This window comes from Adiantum capillus-veneris, chromosome 1 (genome assembly GCF_014529385.1).
Source record: "Adiantum capillus-veneris isolate H3 chromosome 1, ASM1452938v2, whole genome shotgun sequence".
Lineage (NCBI taxonomy): Eukaryota > Viridiplantae > Streptophyta > Polypodiopsida > Polypodiales > Pteridaceae > Adiantum > Adiantum capillus-veneris.
The window spans coordinates 159,370,607-159,384,851 of NC_140931.1; the positions used below are offsets into that span (position 1 = coordinate 159,370,607).

A 14,245-nucleotide genomic window follows, 5' to 3' on the forward strand; every position below is an offset into this window, starting at 1 on the left:
TTACTCAAGCAGGAGAAACAAGACAACTAGCTATTGAGCTTAACAGGGGTGAGCTCCTAAGAAAGACTAGAACAGCTCCAGAAGGAGAATGTGGAGCTCACCACCACAAACAACGACTTGCTCAAAGACTTAAGAAGATGGAATTCCCAGCTTGCCCACATTCAAGATGAGTCAAATAGTTGGCAACTATGTGGTACATCACTTCTTGCTGGATCTTCTCCAGTTCTTGTATCAGCCAGGTAGAGAGGCTGATCAAGAACTTCCTTTGGTCAGGACGCGACACTCAGATTGCCCGAGCCAAGGTGGCTTGGTCGGTCATCACACTCCCTTGCTCTCACGGAGGGCTTGGGATCATTGATCCAGCACAGCACAGCAGAGCCCTTCTTGGGAAGTTCGTCGTCAGAGGACTTCTTCCAGGCGAGGAGCCCTGGAAGGAGTTCTTGCTGCAGAGGCTTTGTGCCAGGGTGCCTCAGTCAGGAGGACCTTGGCAACTTTCGACCAGATGGATCTTCACAGAGTTGCGCCGAGTTGGTTTGAGCAGGAGACTGGAGGACCGATTCGCTATGAGTTTGCTTCGTTCTTGGAAGCTCTTACGGCGTGGCCTAGAGCAGGCCTAGAGCAGAGACAACCGACATGCACGGACGAGCGTCTACGGCAGCCCCTCGTCTGGAACCCCATGGTTAGCACCCAGAGAGGCCACTTGGTTGGGAGTAGGCCTCATGTTTCTTGGGGTCCCATGGCAGCAGGTCCAACGTGCTCTCTAGGTGACTGGCTAGAGTTCACAGGTCTGTCAGAGGAGATACAGGCTGTCCAGCTACAGGGCATGAGAGGGGTTCAGAGCATGTGTCAGGACATCTCAGAGTCAGTTCCCGTTGAGTGGCTCACACCTCTCGATCCAGTGGCACCCCGATGGATGGGAGCCTTCACACGACTCGAGGTTCTCATCTCAGTCAGGGCCTGTTCAAAGACTGTCCCAGCCCTGTTGTTTGAGCTTCAGGGTGAGGGACGATTACAGTGAGTTGCAGTAGAGGCCCCGAAGGTAGCAGAGTGCTGCTTCCAGAGGATCCGTGTTGTGGGCATCTGTGGGAGGACTTGCGTCATAGACCCTGACCCAGCAGCTCTTGAGAGAGGGCACTGGAGGCTATGGGCTTGGGAGTGTTGTCCATTGGCACGAGTGCAGTGGGATCCTGGTGAGTGGCTATGGAGGGACCCCTTCTCTTCTGCAGACCGCCCAGGAGTCCCTTTCTTTCAGTACATTGTTCGGCTAGGATGTCATATACTTGCAGCGCAGAGAGAGGCCCGCCCCGCTGCAGCACGTCATTGGCAGGAGGAGGGCCTCACAGTTGAGTTCTTGGCAACGTTTTAGCAGAGGCTGTGGGACTCCAGACAGCCGAGGCGCGTCACTTTGTTCCAGTGGTTGGTTGCACACAGAGCCACAGCAGTTGGGAGCTGGCTTGTGCATAGTGGTCTCTCGGCCGCATGTACAGCCTGTGACCAGTTGGTGGAGAGTCAGTGTCACTGTCTTTGGGACTTTCCCTCGGCCCAGCAGGTGTGGCTACGAGTTCTTCGGCTGATGCCTGCCCTCTCCACGGCTCGACAGTACACTTGGGGGGCAGCAGCTTGGTCCACCCTCACGGGCCCGGCACTTCAGTTTGAGCTATCTTCCACCAACAGGATGATAGTGATACAGGGGGGGCGACCTACACTCCAGCCTATTACAGATCTTACTCCACAGGAGTGGAGGAGTGAGAGGGAGGAGTGTTGGGAGCTCATCAGCGGCTTAGCTCTCTGGTTCATCTGGCGGGCCCGCTGTTTTCGAATCTTTGAGGCTCGCCCTGTGCCACCAGCAGAGGCTGTTCGTGACTTTTGGCTAGAGCTGATCCATACTCTCAGAGGACAGCTTGAGGGACTGCAGGGCAGCTCCGACCGCATGCGGGAGCGCCGAGAGGCTTTCCTTCGACTCTGGCGCCCTAGGACTTTTTACACCATGGTCCAGGGGGTGCTCAGATGGCACTACTGTCCACCTGTGTGGCTTTTCCCTCCTCCCATCTCTTATTTAGCCCCATTGAATATATGCTGTTTTTTCATTGGGAGAGTCTCCCCATCATGCTTGTTGTAGCCCTCTCCTGCAGAGGTGGATGTAGCCCTATGGGAAGTTTTCATTAACTAATAGAAGGATCTTTTTCTCGGAAAAAAAAAAAGATGAGGCAAATAGATTTTCCAAGCTTTATGAGAAATAAAAGAAGACCAAGGAGATCCAAGAGGGCATCACACAAAGCAATCAGATTGCCCTAGAGAAGAAAGAGAAACTATACGCCCAGGCATACCAAAGTGCTAAAGAGGCAACTGCCCTTACACATGCGCAGACATCACCCTCAAGTTGCTACACACATGGGTAATGGACCAAGCAAGCTAGCTACAGGGAGAGCAAACCCCACAAGGAGGAGAGTGTCATGCACAAAATGACCATCTAGGCACTGCTCTCAGAAGTGGAGGAACTCGGGGAATCCATGACCAAAATGATTGCTACTACAGAGCTTCCTTCAGAGGAGTTACGCCCAACCAACACTCTCTCCAATTTTACAGAGGAAGCAGATGATATGGAGATGCAAGAGGAGCAAGGAACGGGCCCAATAGATGGAGGTACCGCATCCTCTTCTCATGACAATGTGCCCTTGTAGAACGCTCATCTACCAAAAGACCCCTAAAAGACAATGCAGAAAGTGGTGGCCAGGAACCTCCTCTATGAGAAACAATTGATCAAATTCAACCTACTGAAGCTTATTACACCAGTAGAGCTCAAAGATGAGGTTCTTGAGCCCCAATTCCCCTATGCCCTGCTCAAGTGGCTAACAACTGAAGACAAAAAGAGACTTCTTCCTTCACTATTGTGAGATTCACATGGAAGCTATCGAAATTGTGACATTTCAAGAGAGAGCAATTGAAGACCTCATAGTAGCGGGTCTAGAGTGGAAGACAACCTTCATGGCTAAGCACAAGAATGCATTAACAGTCAACTCGTTCACACTGGTGCACATTGATAGCCTCCAATTTTGACACCAAAAAGGCTAAAAGATGCAAAAATTCTTATTAAAAGTCATTGTTTCCATCCATGTTTGTGCGAAATCTATGCCTTGTGTTGTACCCTTGTTGCTACATGATTTGCGCTCATATAATTTGTAAAAGCGTGGCTTATTTAGCGGGTCCGCACAATTAAAAGACAAAGCATGGAAACTCTCTCTTGTACTGAAAAGTCAAGCGATAGCTTATGTACACACAAATAAAGCTTTAAGCCTAAGGTTCAAAATGTATCGCTTTTCAAGTTTTGAATTTTTTTTAAAAAAAGAGAAAGGGAGAGAGGTTGTGTGATTTGGGGAGTTAGAGGAGGTTGTAACCAACTTATATTTATCAACCCATGCACAGCTTCTTTTCAAACTCTCTTGGATTGGGCACAACTCTCTCTCTAATGTTTCTTGCTTCTCTCTGTGTAAATTATTCCTAGCTATGGAGGGAGAGAGTGAGGATGAAGAAGTGTTGGAATTAGGGCTGCAGAGAAACACACACAGCTTGGAGAAGACGAAGGAAGCTCAAGGCACACAATAGAGAGTGTGTTACTTAGTGTACAATGGAAAGATGGATAGCCCTAGAGTGATGGGCGTATATACAATGCAAGGGGGAAAAAACATCCTAAAGAGGGAAAAAATGCCCCGGCGGTCCTAGTGTGTTCACACACATCACTACCACATGTATATGGTAACAAATCCCCCCTGGAGTGATGCAGTGAACGAGAGCTGGCACATGAGTAAATGGAAGTGCCATGCCCTGAGGACAGGATCAGTCCACAAAGGGGAGTAAGCCCAAAGCTTTGCGGAAAGCTTCAAGCTTCTCACGAGAAAATACCTTTGTGAAAAGATCTGCAAGGTTGTCCTGTGTTGGCACATAAGCCAAGCTGATCTCTCCTGCTGAGAGCCTCTCCCTGACATAGTGGTAATGCACCTCAATGTGCTTTGTGCGAGCATGAAAAACTGGGTTCCTCGCAACTGCCAATGCGCTCTGACTGTCAGTGTAGATATTGTTGGCAGTGTCCTGTCCAACACCCAAATCAGCCATAAGGCGTCTGAGCCATACACACTCTGATACCAGGAGATTGCTTCAACCCATACAAATCCTTGTTACATTTGCACACTTTGTCCTCTTGTCCTTTTATGACAAAACCGCGAGGCTACGTTACATAAACTTCCTCAAATATGTCACCATTCAAGAAAGCAGTAACAATGTCTGATTGATGTACATCCCAACCAAAATGAGCTGCCAATGCACATAGAAAACGCAAAGTAGTCATACGACAAGTGGGAGCAAAAGTCTCTTCATAATCTATGCCTTTTTGTTGTGCATAACCCTTTGCAACAAGTCGAGCTTTATGGCGATCGATCTCACCATCCGGCTTGCATTTCAACTTGTAAACCCACTTCGTACCAATGGCCTTTTTGCCAGGAGGCAAATCACATAAAGTCCATGTGTCATTTTCTATAAGTGCATCATATTCTGATTGCATGGCAGCCATCCAATTTTCTGAATTTTGTGCTTCATCAAAAGTTAGAGGCTCCTCAACGTCATGTAAGCTAGACACAGCCAAAGCATAACAATCTGATGCATAAGATGCATGGCGAGAGCCTGAACGAGTACGACTAGACAAAGGTGCATCCAATTTACTGTCACGCAAAGTGTGCACCAGCCATTTTGGCATACCTCTAGCCTGCTCATTTTCAGCCCTTTCCTCATCAAGTACATCATGTACATCTGCATCAGTAATAGGCTGATCTAAAACATTTTCAGAAACTCCCATAGGCTGTACATTTGCCTTATTGGAACTTGCATTCGTATTTCCACCACTGAAAAGAGGCAACAAAGTGTCATAAATGTCCTGTGAGCTTACATTACTGTCTCTGGTACATGACAGCAAGGGCTGAACAGAATCTTCCACAAACACTACATCCCGTGAAACCAGAATACGTTTTGTTTGCGGATGATACAACCTGTAACCTTTGCTTTCAACACTATAACCAACAAAAATACATTTGACAGCCTTATCATCCAATTTTCTGCACTGCACTTGTGGCACCAAAGCATATGCCAAACAGCCAAAAACACGCATGTGCTCAATAGAAGGCTTTCTATCATGCCATGCTTCATATGGAGTAATAGACTGCAAAGCTTTCGTAGGACACCCGTTAAGTACATAAGTGGCACACATGATGGCCTCAAGCCAAAAAGAATGCGGTAAAGCTTGACTTTTGACCATACATCGTGCCATTTCCGACAGTGACCTGTTTTTCCTCTCAGCAACACCATTTTGCTGAGGTGTATAAGGCACTGTACATTGGTGTTTTATCCCACGACAAGCCAGAAATGCATTAAATTCATGAGACATATAATCCCCCCCTCGATCGGAACGGAGGGTGCCCATAGTACATTTCGAGACATTTTCAGCCATAGCCAGAAATTTTTTGAAGCACATAAAAACCTCGGACTTTGCTTTAAGCGGAAATACCCATGCATGCCTGGAGTAATCATCAATGAAAGTCATGAAGTACAGGTAATTGCCCAAGGACGGAGTTTGCATGGGCCCACAAACATCACTATGCACAAGCTGCAACCTGCATGTGGCCCGAACTGAACAATCCTTTGGAAACTTAGAACGCTGCATCTTACCCAAAATACAGCCTTCACAAACATGTTTGACAGGTGCTTCAAGAGGCGGCAAAGAAGCAACCATATCAGATTTTTGCAAACGCAGCAAACTGACAAAATTCAAATGACCAAAACGTGCATGCCAAAGTTTTGCATCTGAAATAGCCCTTGAATCTGCAACAGCATTTGCAAAATTTTGTCCACACTTGTCATACAAAGTGAGCTTATACAACCCACGGCACAAAAGGCCAGATGCAACAATTTCATCACCAAAACTGAGATCATGAACTGTACATCTGTCATCCACAAATTTGACTACAAGTCCAAGTCTAGCAAGTGCGGATACAGACAAGAGATTCTTCTTGATCCCAAGTACATAAAGTGCATCAACAAGTGTGAAGGAACTGCCATTAGCAGCAGTGAGCACAATCTTTCCAACTCCCTGAACTGGATAAGAGGCGTTGCTGGCACAAGTGACTGAATTCCCATGAGGGACAGACTCGAGAGAGGTAAACAATTCACGATGTGAGGTAATGTGCTTTGTAGCACCACTGTCAAAATACCACACATGTGAATCTGTAGCAACTGACAAGCATGCATCATGGACAGCAGGATTGTAAGTGCACTCTGCGCTAAAAGCCCATTCTACACCAACATCACCATTACAGTCTCCTTTCACAGAAGACTCAACAATGGCTGCATTTGTAGTGGAACCAGCATTTGCAGTGGAACCACCCTCTTTCTTCTTAGCCTCTTTGGCCTTCAACTTAGGACACGACTTGATCAAGTGATCATTGGCTTTACAATAATGGCAACGCATCTTCTTTTTGCCCTTATCACCAGAATTGCCAGACGAAGTACTGCCAGCAGAAGCATTAGGAACAGAATTTTTGCCACTCGCAGCAGAACCATAAGAAGTGGCTGCATTACTGTTACCACCCTTTCTTTGAGAAGCAATAAAAGCCTGTTCAACTGCACACTGCCTAGTCCTATTTCTTCTGGAAAGTGACTCTTGCAACAGCAATGTGCATAATGCATCAAACTTGACAACTTCAGGATTTCCTTGGGTCATAAGTCTCCAAGTACTAGCAAAAGTCTTGTAGGAATCTGGTAAGGCATCAAGAACAGTCTGCACAAGGGAACTGTCTGAAATGACTTCACCTACAGAAATAAGCTGCTCATTGATATCCTTGACACTAGCAAGGAAAGTGTCCATATCATCTTCCTCGTGCATAATCTTCAACTCCATCTCTTTACGCAACAAAGCAATTTTAGCCTCATTGCGGCTTGCATAAAGACCTGCTAAAATATCCCAAGCCTGTTTTGCAGATTTTGCTGAACGGATGTGAGGAACAATGGTGCACTTCACAGACAACGCAATCAATGCATGAGCCTGCGCATCCTTAACATCCCAACGAGCTTGTTTTGCCATAGGCAAAACAACTCTAACAGCTGCAATCCTTGCAGCAAGACCTACAACATCCTCAACATCGCCTACATCCTCAGAACCAGGACGTACATCAATGCCCTGCACAATGTTCCAGACACCCTTTGACACAAGAACATGTTGCATCATATAAGCCCACATAGGGTAGTTGTCCCCATCCAACCTGTCCTCAGCAGCAAACATCTTGAACACATCTGTGTTGTTGTCAGCCATGGTAAATGTTGCACCTGATGTGAAAACTGCCTGAAAATAGGAGAAACGAAGCGGGAACAACCTGTGCTATATAGCACAAACCGTAGAAGACTATAAGGCACCTGTTATGCAAAAAACGGCACTGACAGAAATTCTGCACAAAATGACGAAATAGCCTGTGCAGTACCACCTGTAGTGGAAACGGAGGCCGAAATGAGCCCAAACCAAAATTCTGAGCAGACCAAGCTCTTCAAGTTGTCCCAAAATTTTTGTCGACCTGCGATCCCTCCCCAAAGCTCACTAAAATCGGAGAAAGTGAGCAGGCGTGTGCTGGAGCAGCTGGCGACTAAGCCCGGGAGGGCGTGACCTGCTCTGATACCAATTGTTGGAATTAGGGTTGCAGAGAAACACACACAGCTTGGAGAAGATGAAGGAAGCTCAAGGCACACAATAGAGAGTGTGTTACTTAGTGTGCAATGGAAAGATGGATAGCCCTAGAGTGATGGGCGTATATACAATGCACGGGGGAAAAAACCTCCTAAAGAGGGAAAAAATGCCCCGGCGGTCCTAGTGTGTTCACACACATCACTACCACATGTATATGGTAACAAGAAGAGGATGGGATTCTTGCATTTCTCTTGTGTGCTCTAGTATAGTATAGGCTTTCCTGTGTGTGCATGGCTATGGACATTAGCAAGAGAGAGAGAGAGAGAGAGAGAGAGAGAGAGAGAGAGAGAGCATGGTCTTTGTGTGTGTTTCTTGAGAGCATTCTTGCTGCCTTCGTGGCTATGGAGCACTCCAATCCATATATCTCGCATGCTTGAACCTAGTTTGGTGTGTTTTCTTTTGCTTGGAAGGCAATTATCATGGGTGAGTCTGCCGGGAGAAGCTAGCCATGAAGCTACAAGAAGTCAGAGATCGGGATTGAACAAGGTGGAGGTTAAAAATTGACAAAACCAGATCAAGAATGGGTCAAAGCAGTTTGAATGATTAGAAATGTGGATGGGACTTCTTGCAGAAAGTGTTGTAATGATGAGGTATGCAAAGAATTTTAAGTCATGCAAAAATTTGCAGCAGATTTAGGGAGGACTGGATTGGACGACGATAAAGAGGTGCAGAAGCGGTACAGAATTGGATGTCTGAAATTGAAGAGCTTGGTGGACAGAGAGTGTGAAGCGGCAAGGGGAAGCAAAAGAAGGGTTCTATGAGCAGAAAACCAGAGAGGAGTGAATGCAGGAGATTATTTGCAGAACGAAAGAAGGAGTGAAGCACAGAAGATGGGTTGATGGGCTAAGGGTAGATGAAGTAGAGTGGTAGATGATCAGGACCGAACAAAGGATAAAGGCTATACCAAGGAAACTGAAGGGATCCAGAGCCATGATGTTGTCAAGATCCTACAACAGAGAAGTGTTGATGGAACTGTGAGCGAGATGTGTCATCAATCTAAGGTGGAAAGGGCGAAGTGATTGAAGGTCTGTAGAGGATTCGATCTTGGGGAAGAGAAGCGGCCTGATTGGCCATAGCTGAAGCAGAGGATTCTCAAAATTCCACTCTCGCTGTCTCTTGCTTTTGCACTGTCGTCTACAAAAAAAGTCAAACTCAAGTTTTCAAAATAGCATAACCTATTTTAAGTGGACCTTCAAATCGAGCGTCCCATCCCGCACAATGGGCATTGGCATCGAATCACACTAATTGAACTACTAGTACAAAATTTCTACACACAACAAATCGCAAGCTCCAATCAACTAGTATCAAAGGTTCAGTGGTGGAGACCTAAGCAAAGAACAATCACAGAGACCAAAAGATTGAGCAGCTTGGCTTCACAAACTCTATTGACCATCAAGGAAAGAGCCAAAATACTTGAGAGCTTATTGTTCAGACAACTTTCCCAGGAACATACTTCCATGCAAAGCTTCAACATCGACACGGTCGTCCAGGAGGACTTCGACTAGGAAGGGGAAGGAACCGACACGCTACAAGTGTAAAAAAGGGCACTATTTTCCTTGCTTTTATGTTTGATTGCGAATATTTTGATAAACCCGAACAGACATGCCCTTAAATATTGTGTAATAACAAGATAACAGAGGATAAACACCAAGATGATCAGCCTCTAGGTGTGTGTATATATCTAAAATTTATAGTTTTCATGCAAAAAAAGCGAGAAAACGGAGCTATCCGGCCAAAAATACTATGGATAGATGTATATAGTGGTTTTTTATGATATTACCTAATTATCTCAATTTTTTTATAATTTTCGGGTCAACTTAGATATTTTCCTTTATTTTTGATTATTTTTTCAGCCAAAAACAAAGAAAAATAGAAAAAGCGGGTGAAATGACAACTTGGCGACAAAAGAAAAATATAGGAGTGATCAATAAGCAATTGACAACTTATGGTGAAGTCGGGGTGCAAATATGTGAAAAGTTGCGGAAAGCCAAATTGGTCGATCTTTGGCCCAATTGACAAATCTTTCAAAAACAAAGCAAACTGGAGTCCAAATGAAAAAAAAATTGAGTTTAAAGTACATTTCATAACAAGATAGGAGCACATGTCAAATTTGGTAAAAAGTGGTCCAGGAACCCCCGATATAAGTTCTTTTGGTCCCACTTAATAGCTCATTTTCACTATTCATAAGTGAGAGAGAGCTTGAGAGACCTAGAGCGATCGGATCTTTAGCGACTCCGTACGACGCACACGACACACCTATCAGTGCCAAATATGAGAGGTAGACTCGTTACCATGAGCTTTTTTTGTTCTACACTCTCTTTGTCGCGAAAAACTTCGAAAATCAGCAATGTGGCTTCGCAGGAAAGAAACTGAAAAGGGTCTGTAACGCATCAACCACCCAACTGGTTGCTACAAGACTTGATGGGGGGTTAACCCTAAACTAAAAGAATACCTCTACAACCTCCAATGAGGGTTTAGGTCAACCAAAAAAAACCCTAACCTCTTGGGGCAAGACAAAGACTAATCGGGAAACAATCGTCGAAACGATGCAAAAATTCAAGAGAAGATACATCTCAAGCATGTCTATAAGCCAAGTAAGTCTCCGTCTGAATTGACCATCAAAAAGTGGGTCAAAACATTGGGCAAGGCTTCAGGGCCGCAAAGCGTCATTTGGGCCTCACGCTCGAGATAGGTGTCCGTTTGCCACCAAACTTCACAGGCTTCATCGACATATCATCAACAACCAACATGTAAGGTCAAACGTCAAGAAAAACTATTGTCGACAGTCTCCTCACCAAAAGATGCTATTTGAGTGACAAATCGCCAAAAGGGGCATCTGTGAGTTCAAAGGATTCATCATAGCCACAGGAGGATGCCCAGGTACATCCACATGCGGGGGAATTCAAGATCAAAAAGAATCTCTAAGAAAACACGGCCACAATGGAGAAATCCCTTTCGGAGATTGAAATACCAAGCAGGGAGTTTCAAAGCTGATCACTTGACTCTTTACAGTGAAAAACAGCTAGCACGGCTTAAGGCACAATCACCAAACACCTCAAAGCATCAATATCAATTTTTATCACTAAAGACTTCATGCGCGTATGAAGTCTCACAGACAGATTTGCACAAGAAACACCCACATGAATTAGCATCATTCTGCATACCCTCTAGATGGAACATACAAAATTTCATTAAATTTGGAGCTATTAGGCACCCAAGAACCAAAAAACGCAAAGTCTCAACCTAATTCCAATATTTGGCTTTAGACTTATCAAAATGGCAACCAAGAACCAAAAAACTCAAAGTCTCAGCCTAATTCCAATATTTGGCTTTAGACTTATCAAAATGGCTCCAAATCATGTGAAATTTTGTACACAGCATAAACCTAGCCCAAGTATCATATGACTATGCTCAATAATGCATTCTATAAAAATAGACTTTATATGCGTATAAAGTCTAACTCTACAATAGAGGAGTGCTGCTAACAAATTGATCATCCAAACTTGTAAATCATATCACACCAAGCCTCTACACCAAATTTGGACCAAATTGGGAATGCATTGGTCATTACTCACTTCATTTTCAAACACAAAATGTCATAACCTGATTTATGGCCCTAAGTTCAAGAACACTTACCCAATTTCATGTGTGCATCTATCAAAGCCTTATAAACATCATGGACTATGTCTGCAACAAGTCTGGGTCAAGAATTCTAAAGAAGACTTTATACGCGTATAAAGTATACCAGTCTTGATATGGTATGCTAGCTGGGATTTAAAGCCTTTAGCTCTTGGAACACATCATCATGAGCCCTCTAACACACATCAATCACAATTGGAGGTGTTATGACCTTCATTCACTCAGAAAAGCTAAACATGTGTATTGACATCTTTTGAAGCCTTTTAACACAATTCACAATTTCAAATTCATATCAAAATTCATGGACACTTTACACAAGCCATACAACACCAGCCTATGGAATTTCTAACTATTTTGCATCAGGAGACTTTACATGCATATAAAGTCTAAACTATTATGTAGAAGCCAAACCAAGAAATTCTTAGCACTGGCTTGTGCACCATGTTGTATATAATGCATACCTTCAATTTGGACAAGTTTGGGCTAGATGATGACCACTTGAAGCACAAAAGCAGAAAGCTCCTCTTGTGGAGTTTTCTAGACCCCATCCAATTAGCCCACATCCAAATGAGCATCAGAGTTGATAAGGGGAGTCCCAGACACCAAAGGAAGCTACAGAAGAAGCCTAAGCCAGAAAACTCAATGAAGACTTCATACGCGTATGAAGTCTCCCAATGATTAAATTACAGTCTAGGGAAAAACTCTCAACTCCAAGGCTTTTATCCCAACAATATCAACCCAAAGCTCAAGTCCCATAAAATTCTATGGCCATTTACTTATCTTAACCCCAATATCGGAATCCCAAGCTCCATAAGTGAAATCTGGCTCCTGGCTCATGAGGAGAATCCAAAATCAAATTCCACTATCACAAATGGGTATCACATGCAAATGACTACTTACACTGAAAGCCTGAGTCATTTGTAACACAGTAGACTTTATACGCGTATAAAGTCTCACTGCTTTGAAGATGAACCTCGAGATTAACCTTGACCAATCTAAGACTCCAGTACAGGATTATGAGTGCATCTACCCAATTTCATCCCATTTAAGCCTCATATACTCAGAACTAAGCCAAAATCCAGTTTCAAGCTTGCAGGGAGTTCTAGTGGTCACAACTTGTCCAAACAACATCCAAATTGAAATCCATACATATATTCATGAAGTACATAGTGAGTGTTGTGCTTATGTGAAATATCACTTTGTTTTGATCACTTGGACATTATACACGTATAATGTCTCACAGCATTATTTTGCACCCAAAAGCAATCATCACCATATGGACTGCAACCTTAGGCTCTAATTAGCCTGTTTTTCAAGTTAAAAGTCATTTGGACACATAGAAATTGGGAAAATGCAGGATAAGCTAACTTAATCATTTGAACTGTCCACAGGATCTATGGAGTCCAGTAAATCACCAGCAAAGAAGAAGAGGATGTCTGTAAAAGACATTATTGCGGTTAGTGAACCCTATACACTTCCAGAGGAGACACTATTGCAATCAGTGAATCCTATACACTTCCAGAGGAGACACTCAAGCTAGCCAAGGCCTGGGTAGATGAGGCCACATTAGAAAAGGAAGGAGTTGCAGTATATCAAGGCACTTTCAAAGACCCACGAGGCAACACAGTGGATATCCAAATGAATCCACGGGAGATGTTAGAAATGGCAAACAGAGAAGAAACCCTCCACCAGCTAGAAAGAGTGGACCTCCATAATTTCTACACGGCACCACCAGCAAGTGTCGATGTTCAGAGAGTATATGAGCTAGTCAGCTCTATTCAAAAAGACGGCAAGGCAGTGATAACAGCTTTGGATGGCCAAAAGACAGAAACTCTGATCACACCTCAAACCATAGAAGATGCACTTAGGCTCCACAATAGGGGAAGCTCAGTTTGATAAAGAAGAGATGAGATAAAGGTCTACACATAAAAGAAGTTTAATCAGACATTTGAAGACCTGGTGGACCCAAGAGCTGCAAAGATATGCAAACTCTACAACCAATACTTCCACGTTTGCAGCAAGAGGCCACAGAAATACACAACTCTCCCCATGCACTGGCAACTACTATAATGTGGGCTTTAAAAAGCAGCATACCCAAAGAAGTAAGCTACTCCCAATACCTACATGAGCAAGTGGTTAGCATGGGCATGGAAAAGCCCAAGTACATTGGAGGAGGGGAAACCTTGACAAAAATTGCATATGATGCAATCGGGGCTAGAGGACATTGGCCTGAACCACCAACATAGAATGAGTGGTTTAAAATGAAACCTGATATCGAAGATGAGCCAGTGAAAGAAATAGCTTCACCCATCACCACAAGGCTAAGAAGAAAGTTGGAAACCATGCCTGAAGACGAGCCTGTGGAGCCACCAAGGAAGAAAGGAAAAGCAGCATTGGCCAGGGAATCCAGACCCAAGGAAACACACAATCAAAAAGCTACTCGGATTGAAAGACTAATAGAAAAGTTCATAGCAAAAAGAGCATTAAAAGGAGATTTTGAAGAATATTGGGTGCCAGACCCGCGACTGAAGTTGGAGGAAGCTCCTTTAAACCACTAGAGGACCATTTTGACCATTACATTGGGGCATATGAAGAGACGAAAAGGGTAATTGATTAGCAAAACTTAGAGCCTTTCATGATGGAAGAAGTGCAAGACATCAAAAAGAAGTTGAAGGAAACATCAAAAACACCGGTGAAGAAGGATCAAGAGGAAGAGCAAACGAAAGATGAAACGCCACCTTCACCACCAAGTTCTCCCACACCTCCTCCAAGTCCAAAACCATCTACACCTGAACCCACCAAAAGCAACAGAAGAGGCCACATTTGCAC

At 44.2% G+C, this 14,245-nt stretch overlaps 1 pseudogene; it reads left to right on the forward strand.

The window, feature by feature from the left end:
* The first annotated feature begins 823 nt into the window (after positions 1-823).
* LOC147465893 (uncharacterized) lies at positions 824-13,312 on the forward strand (annotated as a pseudogene).
* Positions 13,313-14,245: the final 933 nt, after the last annotated feature.